This window comes from Gracilinanus agilis, chromosome 4 (genome assembly GCF_016433145.1).
Source record: "Gracilinanus agilis isolate LMUSP501 chromosome 4, AgileGrace, whole genome shotgun sequence".
In the NCBI taxonomy this organism is placed as follows: Eukaryota; Metazoa; Chordata; class Mammalia; order Didelphimorphia; family Didelphidae; genus Gracilinanus; species Gracilinanus agilis.
Genome location: NC_058133.1, coordinates 392,058,957 through 392,072,360, shown reverse-complemented (window position 1 = coordinate 392,072,360; position 13,404 = coordinate 392,058,957).

The window sequence follows — 13,404 nt, the reverse complement described above, 5'->3', positions numbered from 1 at the left end:
TCTTTTCCATAAATTCCTCAGTTGTCCTGGATCATTGCTTTGCTGCCAATACAGAAGTCCATTACATTCAATTTTACCACAGGGCATCAGTCTCTGTGTACAATGTTCTTCTGGCTCTTCTCCTCTCACTCTGCATCAGTCTTTCCAGTTCACATGGAACTCCTCCAGTTTGTTATTCCTTTTAGCACAATAGTATTCCATCACCAGCATATACCACAATTTGTTCAGCCATTCTCCAATTGAAGGGCATCCCCTCATTTTTCATTATTAGGGTAATTTTTATTTTTTTATTAGGATAATAAAATTTTAAAAAAGACTACCAAAAATAATAAAATCTAAAAAAAGAAAAAAATTTAAAATAAAAAATTTTTTAAATCTTGACCTATTTATCTCTCTGTCTGTCTGTCTGTCTGTCTGTCTGTCTGTCTCTCTCTCTCTCTCTCTCTCTCTCTCTCTCTCTTTCTCTTTCTCTCTCTCTGTCTCATTCTCTATCTTCATTATACTTGACTATGTCAACACTTGGATATAGCACTGGACTCACTGTCTATAATATTGTTCCAGTCTCCTAATTGGTCTCCCTGACTCAAATGTCTGCCCTGCCACCAAGTCTCAGATTTATAGTACCAGCCAGCATTATAGCAGGGTAGCATATTCTTACTTCAGGGTTCAAGTATAATGAATTAATCATTTATTGAAGAGCACAGATGGTTCAGACCATGTTTTGTGGGGTAAGTCCTATACGGCCTCATAAAGCCATGTGGCTTTTTAATAGGTAGGATTGGCTCGAGTAAGCTATTTAATTTTTAAAATGTGGGGAAATTCTCATTCTTTGGAAGGAAATCTAAAACATTTGCTCAATATACTTTGCCCCAGTAGGCAAAACCTTATTATATGCTGGATGACACAAATCATCCTTTCTCTCCAGAGGACGAAATGCCTTTTTCAATATGTACTTTTTCACTTAACTCATCCTGGAAAGAAAATCCATCTTATATACTATACAATCTAGGTGGTACAGTATATAACAGTGTTGAACATGGAATCAGAAAGACCTGAATTAAAATTCTGCTTCAGATACTTACTAGCTGCAACCCTGAGCAAATCACATGACTTTTGTGAGCCTTGATTTCCTTTTCCTTAAAAGGAAATAAAACTTCTTCGAGAGAAGCTAGGTAGCTCAGTGAATTGAGAGTCAGGGCCAGAGATGGAAGTTCCTGGGTTCAAATCTGGCTTCAGACACTTCCCAGCTGTGTGATCCTAAGCAAGTCATCTAATCCCCATTGCCTAACCCTTGCCATAAAGAAGAAGAAGAAGGAGAATCGTGACTTCTCTTCATTTTTCCCCTTACTTATGACTCTCCCTCACTTATACAGGCCCTACTATTACATGGAATACTCTATATATTTTCTCAAATGACTTGATACCACATCTTACCTCCCCAGGCCAATCCAAAATAGTATCTTTCATAATGGCACATAGTGTTAGAGAACAGGAGGGGGATAGAGAGAATTAAACCCCTAAGTCTTCTCTTCCTTTCCTTCATGCCAACATCCTGTCAACTCCAAGAGTGATCCCAAAAGATAAAAGCCTCAACCTCCTCCCTAAAGGCCCTATACACTTCCTTACCCCAGATAAGCCAACTCTGTTCTTGCAACAAACTATGTATTTGGAGATTTTTCTAAGCTATAGATTAATCTTATTTCAGTACTTTGTAATACCAAAGACTCCATTAATATCTATATGAATTCATCTTTCCTTTTAGGAGTAATTAGGTAAAAAATAAAGCACGAGAAGGACGCAAAGAAGTCAGTCTTTCCACTTTTGACTGTTTCCCATTGCAATTAGTAGTGTAATATCTTAGAAGACCTCAAAAAGGACCATATTTTAATTTCCTGGAGAGGGTAGGAGGGGAGAAACTATGCAACTGCTTTTTATTCTAGGGAATTTTTAAAAAGTTAGAAGGAACAGATGGTGGCATTTGGAAAATAAGCAGACTGTACAGTCCTTGAGACTCGAAGAAGGAAAAAAAAATGACCTGACTGTGGAATCAGAAGTTTAAACCAGCTTGAGAGTGCAGATCTCTTCTACTCTTTATTCTTTACCCTTGGAAGCTCTATTCCATCTCCTTTTCTTCTCATTTCACTTCTTGCTCAGAATAGCTCCTGTCCTACTAGAACTCCTTTTTGAGGTTACAGGAGTTGCTGCCAGTCCTTTGGAGTTGGGGGAGCCCTTAATTTCCTTATGCTTTGTAGATACTTATAATATTTTATTGAATTGAGATAGCTAGGGAAGGGGGACTCTGAGGTCCTACTGCCAAGGCTGAAATGAAAGCCCAAAGTAGAATACTGAAGGCATTTTCCCCTTAGAAACCATCTTTTATAATATTGTACAATGCAAGGGGTACTGAATTTGGAGACGGAAGTCCTAGGTTCATGTCCTGGCTTTTCCACTTACCAGCAATGTTTCACTTCACAAGATCTGTGTGATTTTAAGCAAGTCAATAAACTTCTCTGGACTTCAATCTGTTCATCTTAAAATAAAGGTTTGGACCAGACCAGAGATGTCAAGCATGATGTCCAGGATTGCATGCAGCCTACACCACTCTGGAGTGTGACTACACCAGATTAACATCTAGTTGGAAAATATTTAACAATAAATGAAAAAAAATAAAACATAGGTAACATTTCATTTTTAAACTAATCCATATATGACCATAGGGCTCCTTAGGCACAAATTAGTAGCTTCAGCTTTTATCTGAGTTCGACGCCACTGGACTAAATGATTTTGAAGTTTCTTCTATCCCTAAATCTATGCCATAAAAAGAACAAGAATAGCAATAATAGCTGAGATTTATAAAGGCTTTAAGAATTACAAAGCATTTTATACAGATGGGATAACCCAAAAGTCTTAGTGCAATAAAAGCTTACAATTGCATGAAGACTTTTGGGACACCCTATATTATCATGTTATAATGGTATTAAGTTGTTTAACTCAACTAGTATGATATTTTAGGGTGGTAATCTACAGGTTTTTATAAGGTCCGACTCCATAATTCAACACTCCTTCATTTTCTTGAATATGGGTAAACTCTAGAGTAACACAGAGAAAAAGCACTTTTATTCTGTAGGAGATGGAATGATTGAAGGAAGATGAGAGATGGATATATAAATGGACAGATGGATGAATGGACAAATGAATGATTGGAAAAGCACTTGTTGAAATTCTTACTATGAATCAAGTGCTGCATTAAATTCTATGATACAAATACAAAAGGTAGACAGCTTCTGCTCTCAAGGAGCTTATATTCTAACAGAGGGAGATAAGACATATGGGGAAATGGTAGCTAAAAAAGGGTGTTTTTGTCTGGGAAGTAACAGGGATGATTAATGGAGACATAGGGCAATCCAGATGATAATTCCCTTTTTTCCAGAATCAATGTTTGTATTAATGATTACTTTAACAGCAAAGATGGTATTTGTAAAGTACTGTGGTTAAAAAAAACCCAACAATCATGAATTGGTGCTCTACCCTTTGGTGATGAACTTCTCCAAACTTGGGCTGTTCTTAAATACAGAAGATAAGTCTTTCATTTAATCTACACTCTAATTGTTTCCAGCTTGGTAAGATTTCTAGCCAATCAATAAGCATGTATTAAGTGCCTCCTATGTGCCAGGTGCTATGTTAAACCCTAGGGAAGCAAAAAGATGGGTTTAGGACAATCCCTGCTCCCAAGGAGCTCAAAATATGAGAAATTATTCTCCATTTGGCATAACCTTCAATAGACCAGAGCAATCTCCACACCATGATAAGGCATTGGAGCAGGCTATTATGGTGTTTAATAAATTCTTGTGGATCAAACTGAAAACCTAATCATTCTGTATAATATTATTCTTTGAAGAAATGTGTTTTGAATTCCAGAGAATGAACTGACAAACATTTTTAGAACAAAGTTCATCAAGAAGCTAGGATATTCCCACATTTTTATTCTATAAAGAGCATTTTACAAGCCAATCATCACTGATTCATAGTTCTTTAACCCTAAATTTACATTTGATCCTCAAGAAATCCGCATTGCATGACACCACGTTTCCACAACATGGAATCCTTTTTGCCAGATTCTTCAAAAAACTTACCCTGTGAACATTCGCCCCATTTCTGGAGAAATCCTTGCTTGCCACATCCTTTAAACATCAGCTAATTACTACATTGTCTCCTGGCCAGAAAGAGAGAGAAGAATCATAGGATCACAGTATCATAGATTTTAAGATAAAAAGAATTTTAAAGGACATCTAATTTAACCCATCACATAAAGAAACTGAGATCTAAGAAGGTTAATTACCTGCTCTGGGTTATATAGCCATTAAGGTGCCAGAGGTGAGATTTGAACCCAGTTCTTCCTGAATCAAAGTCCAGCAATTTTCCCACTACATGATGCAGTATAACTTTTCCTGACCTCTTAAAAAACCTTTTATTTGCCCTCTTCTCAACCTCAAGCACTTTGACCCTTAGGAGCCTTTTAACTCCATATATTTTGTACAATATTTTGAATATTGTGTTTAGACGAGCTGGAGCGGGAAAGATGGTTGTGTGTGTATGAAATTCTTTGTGAGTCTAGACATTCAAGAAAGGAATGGTGACAGCATTATCTCTTTCTTCCCTGTACCCCTGAACCCCTGTTGTTTTTAGTCATTTTCAGTAGCATCCAACTTTTTGTGACATTATTTTAAGATTCTTTTGGCTAAAAAGCTGGATTTTTAAATTTCCTTCTCCAATTCATTTTATAGATGAAGAACTGAGGCAAACAGAGTTAAGTCACTTGCCCGGGATCCCATAGCTAGTATGTGTCTGAGACCAGATTTGAACTCAGGTCTTCCCGACTCTAGATTTGGTGCTCTATTCTCTACACCACATAACTGCCCTTGCGAAACACTACCTAATGGTAATAAACTCATCAATTTCCTTTCTCGTAAATGTGGTCTTCTTTGTCCTCTCTGAGATTAAAATGATCAGCTCTGCAAAAATAATAGCAGCTACGTTTATATAGTCCTATGCGATTTTCAAAGCATTTTAAATCTATCTCATTTGAACATTAAAACAAACCTGGAAGAAAGATACTCTTATTATTCCCATTTTATAGATGACAAAACTGAGGCTAAGTGAGGTAAAGCAACTTGCCCAGGGCTATACTAATTAGGCTATAATAATTGTCTGAGGACGGATTCAAATAGAGGGTTTTTTGATTCCAAGTTCAATAAGTTATTCACTACCACCAAGCTGCCTATGAAATATGGACAGTTTTCTTCCAGAAAGAATATTCATCCTCTTCCTGTCCTTACTCAACTGAATTAGCAGTTGACTCACTCCATCAATCACTGAGCTTCTTCCTGATCTTCATCATAACTGGTTTAGAGACCATGGAACACTCTGTCTATTTTATAATTGAGTGATGCTCTTTTTCATAAAAATAAAGCAAACACTTCATCTCTTTAATTTCAGATTAGAATCTGTGGCCTCTCTGTGACTGAGACCTATTCCCACTACAATCCAGGGAGTTTCCATTCAGTGAGAAATCTAGGTCATGGTTAAGAAGTATTCTATAATAGCTATTTGTGCTTCTATTTTGTTTGCACGGCTCTCAGGGGTTCCATTGCTTCAGGATTAGCCTCTAATCACAAGTCTTGTACAAGCTTAAAAGCTCAGATAGACATGGAGGTTTTCTAATCAATAATAGGGCAAGAGGGAGGCTAGAGCTGGGCAAGGGCTAAGGAGTGAGGGTAAGACTGGAGACTATGGTTAAAAGTGAAGAAGCTCCAATCTGTCATCGAAAATGATACTTCTAATCCATTTAATGTGACACAAAGAACTTAAGTGGAAAATTTTGCCAGGTATAGTATGTAAGTGGATACCACTTAGATTTTCTAGGTTGGCCTCCTCTTAGTAAATGACACCTGTGTAAATTCAGTTTATTCATTCAACAAATATTTAATGAGCTATGTGATGTAGTGGAAAGAGTGCTGGACATGGTTCCCAGGGAAGTCAGGAGAACTCAGATTCTAACCTTGGCTCTTGAATTTGAATAGGCTAGAGTTTTAAACAAGTCATTTTATAATATCTCTGGGCCTCAGTTTCTTCATCTGGAAAATGGAGGGATTAGACTTACTGATCTTTAAATTTCCACCTAGTTCTAACGTTTTTAAAATTTGATTGGAGATAACAAGTAAGTTTATATTTAATTCCTCACTAAATCAAACCAACAAGTATTTATTAAATGCCTACTCAGTGCCATGTATTGTGCTAGGAACTGGGAACAGAAGTGCACAGAATAAAAGATTAAATCTCTACTTAAAAGGAACTTATATTATTGTGGAATAGTTAGGTATGTATCTAAGTACATACAAAATACACAAAGTAAAGAAATAGAACTATATACCAAGTAAGGGCAGTTAAGTGGTACAGTGGATAGAATGTCTGCCCTGCTCAGGAAGACCTGAATTCAAATCTGATCTTGAACATTTACTAGTTGAATGATTCTGGGCAAATCACTTAACCCTGTTTGTCTCAGTTTCCTTCTCTGTTAAATGAATTGAGGAAGAAAAAAGCAAACCATTCCAGTATCCTTGCCATGAAAACCCCAAATGCCATCACAAAGAGTCACACAACTAGTGGAAATAACAATGTACCAAATAGCTCAATAAAAAGCAGTTTGGAAAACAAACACTAGCATTTGGGAGGATTATTGTACAGAAGATGGTACTGGAGCATCTTGAAGGTAGAGGATTCTGTGAAGCAGAAATAAGGAAGGAGTTCATTCCAGGCATCATTTGAGAGACCGTCCATGCAAAGACTTGGAGGTGGGAGATGGAGAATAATACATACATATATATATATATTAGTATAAGGAACAGACAGTCCAGTTTAGTTGGATCCCTGGGTATGGGGAGGGGTGGAGGCATATAATCTCCAGTGAGGCTGGAAAGATAGGTTGGGTCCAGGTTGTAAAATCTTTAAAAGATAAACAGAAAAGTTTAGGTTTTATCCTTGAGGCAATAGGAAGCCATTAGAGTTGATTAAGTAGAGGAATCCACTTGATCAGAATGTGCTTAAGGAAAATTACTTTAGCAGCAGGGCTAAAGATGGACTGGAGTAATGAGAAATGAGGGAAGAGAGACAAATTAGGAGGTGTTGCAATGAACAAGGTTAGAGGTGTTGAGAGGCTGAACAAAGACCAAAGTTGTGTGAGTGGGGAGAAGGGGTTGTAGAGGTAAGAATGGCAAGATTGGGCAAGTGTTTATATACATAAGGAAAGGAAAAGTGAGGAGTCCAGGATGATACTGAAGTTGCCCGGTTTTATTTAATCTTCCTTCCTTGTATTTCCACAGGAGAACAGAACAGAGGCTCAGAAGTCAAAAAATACCTGCATTCAAATCTCACCCATGACATCTCACTGCCTGGGTGACCATGGGCAAATTACAACCTCACTCATCCTGTTTCCTAAAATGAAGAGGTTGGACCAAATTACTCCTGAAATTCCTTCTAATTTGACATCTATGAAAATGATTTCAAAACAATACTGTGTTTTCCCTTGTATTTTCCTCAGAGGATCTGCCAAGATCTAGAAATGAACATCCTAGAATCTAAAAAGGGGGGTAAAAAGCCCAGCCCAGGTAGAAAATATATTTCTTTCCTAAAGAGGATATATCTATGACCTCCCTACTCTTCCAGTCTTCTTGTTCCTTCCATGAATTCTAGGATCCAGTTACTCTGGCCTCCTTGCTCTTCCTTTATATGAGTTAATCCATCCTCTGGATATTTTTGCTAGCTGTCCTCCAAGCCTAGAATTCTCTCACTCCTCATTTCTGCTTCCCAGCTTCCCTGGATTCCTTAGAGTTCTTATGGTAAAATACTAGTGTTAATGTATATTTTATCTGAGTTCAGAAGGGTGAGTAGGAGACAGGAATGGACAATAGGTGGGGACTTAACAAGCTGAGGAAAGTTCAATGAATGGTTTGGGCAACTGACAGGAGTGACAGTTGGGGCTCAACTGCCAACCCAGATCCACCCAGCCAGGGATAAACATAGAGTTTAACAAATATACACTATGAGAACTTTAAGGTATGAAGAAAACAAACAGGGAAAACAGTTTAATTGTAATTTGAAAGGATAGGAGAGGGGGTGAGGTAAAACTATGTCTAACTGACCAGGACTGGCATCAAAAGGGAAAGTTCCTTAGCCAACCTGGCTTCTGCCTGGTTCACAGCTTGGCTAAGGACCTGAGGGAGAGGGCTTGAGTTTGGGGTTCTCACGACTGATCCAGAGATGTCTTCAGGATACCAGGAACCAACTCCTCCACAGCCAAAGATCCAAAAGTAACCAGGCAAGGAAAGATATCTGCAAACTGCCCACCAGAACACAGGCCTCTCCCCTACTCAGAATTGACTTGCAAGATGATATCTTCAGTCTTTACAACCTTCACCACTCTCCAAGATCCTAGGTCAAATAGGGAATACTGATTGCACATCTGCTCCAAACCCCTCTCAAAACAGCAATGTCTGTTGCTTCCTCTCTCCTCTCTACCCCCTGCATTCCATTCAGAATGTCCATGACTTCCAGCAAAGGTTTTCACTAATATGCTTGCAAAAATCTGCTTTTATACTTTTAAAGCTTATACCTATTACAGAATCATAGCTTAAATCCCACCTTCAACAAGAAACTTTTCCTTTTTCTTTTTGCTCCTAGTTCCTTCCCTCTGAGATTGTCTCCAATATCTTGTATATGTCTTCTTTGTGTGTGATCATTTTCATTGAGAGAAGAGACTCTTGCCTTCCTTTAGAGCCAAGCACAGTGATGGCACATAGGAAAGCTGTTTGTTGATTTGACCTGAAAACTGAAATTGGGATGAATTGGACTTTCCTAGAAAGTTGGTAAAGCATTTTTATTGTTGAATGGAGGAATGAACAAACTGGTTTAGTTGGGAGAAGATATAATCTCTGTGTTTGCTCCTTGCTTTCACTTCCTCTATAAAACTAGGCAAACAATTTTAAAGTCGAAATCACCTCCTTCCATAAGGGGTTTCATAATTACATTGTTAACATGTTCTAACAAGACATAGCTGCACAATTATACAACCCTCCATTAACTCTACTCAGCTGATCATTTATTTAAATCTTAACATACATTTATTATCATAACTTTGATGTTGTTGAAATATCTATCTCCTATCATGATATTTTTCCCAATATTATCTGTTTATGAATCAATCAATGATGATAGGTAGAAGTATAAGGGATTATGGGATCTGGGAGCCTAAAGTCTTGTGCCAAGATGTAGAAGAGTTTCTCCCTCAGAGCTTACTTAGCACAGTGGCTGGCACATATAACATAACATGGCATGACATGACATGACATGACACAATAAATATATTACAATAAATCAATATAATAAATACAACTATTATACAATAAAAGTAATACTATATTATCATATATAACTATATAACCTACTATATGCTAATATTAATTACTAATTTTATTACTTAAATAAATACTAATATTAATATATTACATACCAATATTAATATATTATACTGTGCAATATAGTAATTTAAAACACTTAATAAATGTTAACTGGCTGATTGAAGAGAGATGGAGAAGTGGGAAGATGACAAATTGGTCTTCTCTTTGAGACCGTATCACTTTTGCATTTGTATCCTCAGCACCTAGAACAGTATATGACATATAATAGCTACTTATTAAATCAATGTTTATTATCTGATTATTTCAAAATTTTGCCTCAGGCTTTCCCCAGGAACAAGTAATGGAAAGGAATTATTCCCCACCCCCAACCCAGCCCTTTCTTCTTGTACTGATTATCCCATTGCTTCCAGAACAGAAAATTCAGACTAATACTATTAACACAGGTCAACTATGTCATTGCTAGAGGCTGTTGTAGGCTAGTATGACACTCTTAACTACCACTGATAACATTTTTTTCTATGGGAAAATATGTTCCAAGTTTCAAATGAGAGACTTAGAAACATGCTTTGGGAACATGACTTGTTCACAAATTAGGGATTGTCTGATTAAGTTCACATACCTTCATGCTCTAGCAAAAAAAAAAAAAAAAAAAAAAAAAAAAAGAACTAATTTGCATCAATGGCATGTGAAACTCACTGAAAGTCCAGCATTCCTTCATCTCTGGGAGGAAATAATCAATAAGATTATTTAAATAAGAAATCAGAAAACTTTCCAGAAGACCTACATTTGGCAGATTCTCTATCATGGAAAATTGTAAAAGAGGCAATATGTCTGTGGTAGATTTGGCATGATTCAGGCTGGTCTCTGGTAGCTCAAATCCAATAGTGGAATAAAATGAGACATTTGTAGAACATTCAACAGTTAACAAAAGAAGGCTTACATAGCAGAGAAAGTAGATGTAACAAAGACACAGCTCTTAAGTTAGATAGGTTAAGAATCCCCTTGCTTTCACATGAGAACTGATGTGGTCAGCAGGCCAAAGTTTGGTACCTTCAGTAGCCTTAGGACATCCACCAAACCTGAAAGGTCCTGGGTCCATGAGGATGTCTTATAATGCCCTCATATAAGCAGGAAAGCATGTCAAGATGCCACCCAAACCTGCCTCAACAGATAGTTTGGGACAGTACCCCAGATCAACAACCATCTTTCATTTTGGGAAATAAATTAGACTAATCTTCCAAGGAGAGGGGTAAAGAGAATCCTATAAATACTGATCTAATCTCAGGAAATAAACTGATTCTATGCCTTGCTCAAGGAACATGTAAATAACTGTTGTCTAGTCTTCAAACTTTTGAACTATATTCCCTTACAAGTGGCTCCTTAGATCACATAACAATCAATTAATTTATTTTTTGCAATTTCTCTAACTAGTCCCTGCCCAAATTCCTCATTTCCCTTATGTGCATTAAAAGTTTGTTTTTTCTGTCATGCCTTTGAAGTAGGTCACTATACCTGCTTTAAATCTTACAACATCTTTTAGCCTTCGGTAAATATTATCATTTCCTTTTTATGGACTGGTAAACTGAGTCATAGGGAAGATGAGTGGCATGCCCTGGAAGGGCAAAAAGTAGAGTTGGGAATAAAACTAGGGTATCAAGATCTTGCATTCTATTGAGGCCAACATTCTCTTCCCCTTCCATTTACATCTCAAATCTTATAACCTTGGATATCTACAAGTGATTTTCTTTCCCTCTATGAAAAACTGGTTTAGTATTAGCTAACTTACATGGCTTAGCCAAGGCATAGTTAGAACCACAAACAATTTGTTTTCTTAGTTGATGTAACACCATATAATGTGGTCAGTGCCCAATTAGTCCTCAGTTCCTAGAAAGACTCAAAAACCTAATTCATAAGCATTCAGAGGAGAAATTAGGATAAAGACATACATCTTAGGTCATTAGTCAGTAGAGGAGAGGAGATAGTGGGCTATGTGAATTTAAAAATGATTACTACTAACAGAAAAGAATTTACTATAATCTGTATTAGTGGAAAAGAAAGAAGGAACATGGATGCTTGACTCAAGACTATATGAATCTTTACCTACATTAAAATCTTGTCACTAAAGCCTCACCAAATAGGAAAAGCAAAAAAACTATGTCTCCCTACAGGTGAGTAGTCCTGGTCTTTGCTTAAGTATTATTTTATATAATTTTATCTTTTTCTGAATTTAATGAAATCCCCCCAAAGGAAAAAAGAACATTCTTTTATACAAAGTAGAACAAAAAAGGATTATCTGTAAATGTATAAATCTATTTTAAATACCTTGCCTTTTAAAAAAAATGTATAATAGGGGGCAGCTGGGTAGCTCAGTGGATTGAGAGTCAGACCTAGAGATGGGAGGTCCTAGGTTCAAATCTGGCCTCAGACACGTCCCAGCTGTGTGACCCTGGGCAAGTCACTTGACCCCCATTGCCCACTCTTACCACTCTTCCACCAAGGAGCCAATACACAGAAGTTAAGGGTTTAAAAAAATGTATAATACATTCAACATGTTATTTTCAAACCCACTTGTCTGTGTTTCCATCTAAACTTCCTTCAGTTCTCTTCTGTACATTTTTTAAAAAAATGAATCATTAACTTTTTTTCTACTCCCTCATCAACAATTCTCTTCCCTCAGCTTCTCACATATAGGAAAACATAATCCTTACAACAAATAAGCATGCTCAAGTTTTCCATGTCCAGTGATGTGTGTCTCATTCTTCACCTTGAGTCCATCATTCCTCTGTCCAGAAGTGGGTAGTACATTTCATCATCAGTCCTCTAGTCATGGTTCATCATTGATCTGATTGGCATTCTTAACCCTTTCAGAGTTTTCTTTACACGGTTACTATATAAATTATTTTCTGGTTTCTGTTCATTTCATTCTCCACCAGTTCATGCAAATCTTCCCAGGTTTCTCTTGAAAACTCTTTTCATCATGTCTTACAGGGCAATTATATTTTATTCAATTTATAAACTATTTTTCAGACAGTCCATAATTGAAAGAAGTCCCATTTGTTTCTACTTCTTTGCTATTAAAAAGAAATTACTCATAGGGCAGCTAAGTGACTCAGTAGATAGAGATCCAGGCCTGGAGCCAAGAGGTCCTGGGTTCAAATCTGGCCTCAGATACTTCCTAGCTATGTGACCCTGAGCAAGCCACTTAACCCCAATTGCTTAACCTTTATAGGTCTCCTGTTTTGGAACTGATATGTAGAATAGATTCTAAGATAAAAGGTAAGGGTTATTTTTTAAGTGCTTTTTTGGTATATATGAGGTTTTCTCTCTCTTTCTTTGGTCTCTTTAGGGTATAGACCTAGTGATAGTATAGGCAGATTAAATAGTATGCTCAGTTTTGTTACTTTCTGGGCACAGTCCAAATATCCTTTCCAGAATGGCTTGATCAGACCACAGCTCCATCAACGGTACTTCAATAATGCCTTTTATAAGCATTTTAGTGCTTACCATGGGTCAGGCACTGTGATAAACATTGAGGATACAAAGAAAAGTCAAGAATAGTTCCTGCCATCAATTGAGGACCTTAGATTCTAATGGAGGAAACAATATGAACATGTTATAACAAGATATATTCCAAAGAGATGAAAAGTAGCTTTAGACAGAATGATATAAAACAACTGAAAAATTGAAAGGAGTATTAAATATACCCAAATGAGGCCTTAGTATTAATTGTTTAAAGTTTGTTAGATATAAGGGAAAAGAAACCTAGAGTAAATCTGTACCAGAGGCAAACAGAAAACAGCTGATTGCTTTTTAGTATCTAGTATTTTCCCCATTCATTTCTATATTCTTTTCTTTCTTCTTTCCTTCTTTTCTTTCTCTCCTTTCTCTCTTCCTTCCTTCCTTCCTTCCTTCCTTCCTTCCTTTCTTTCTT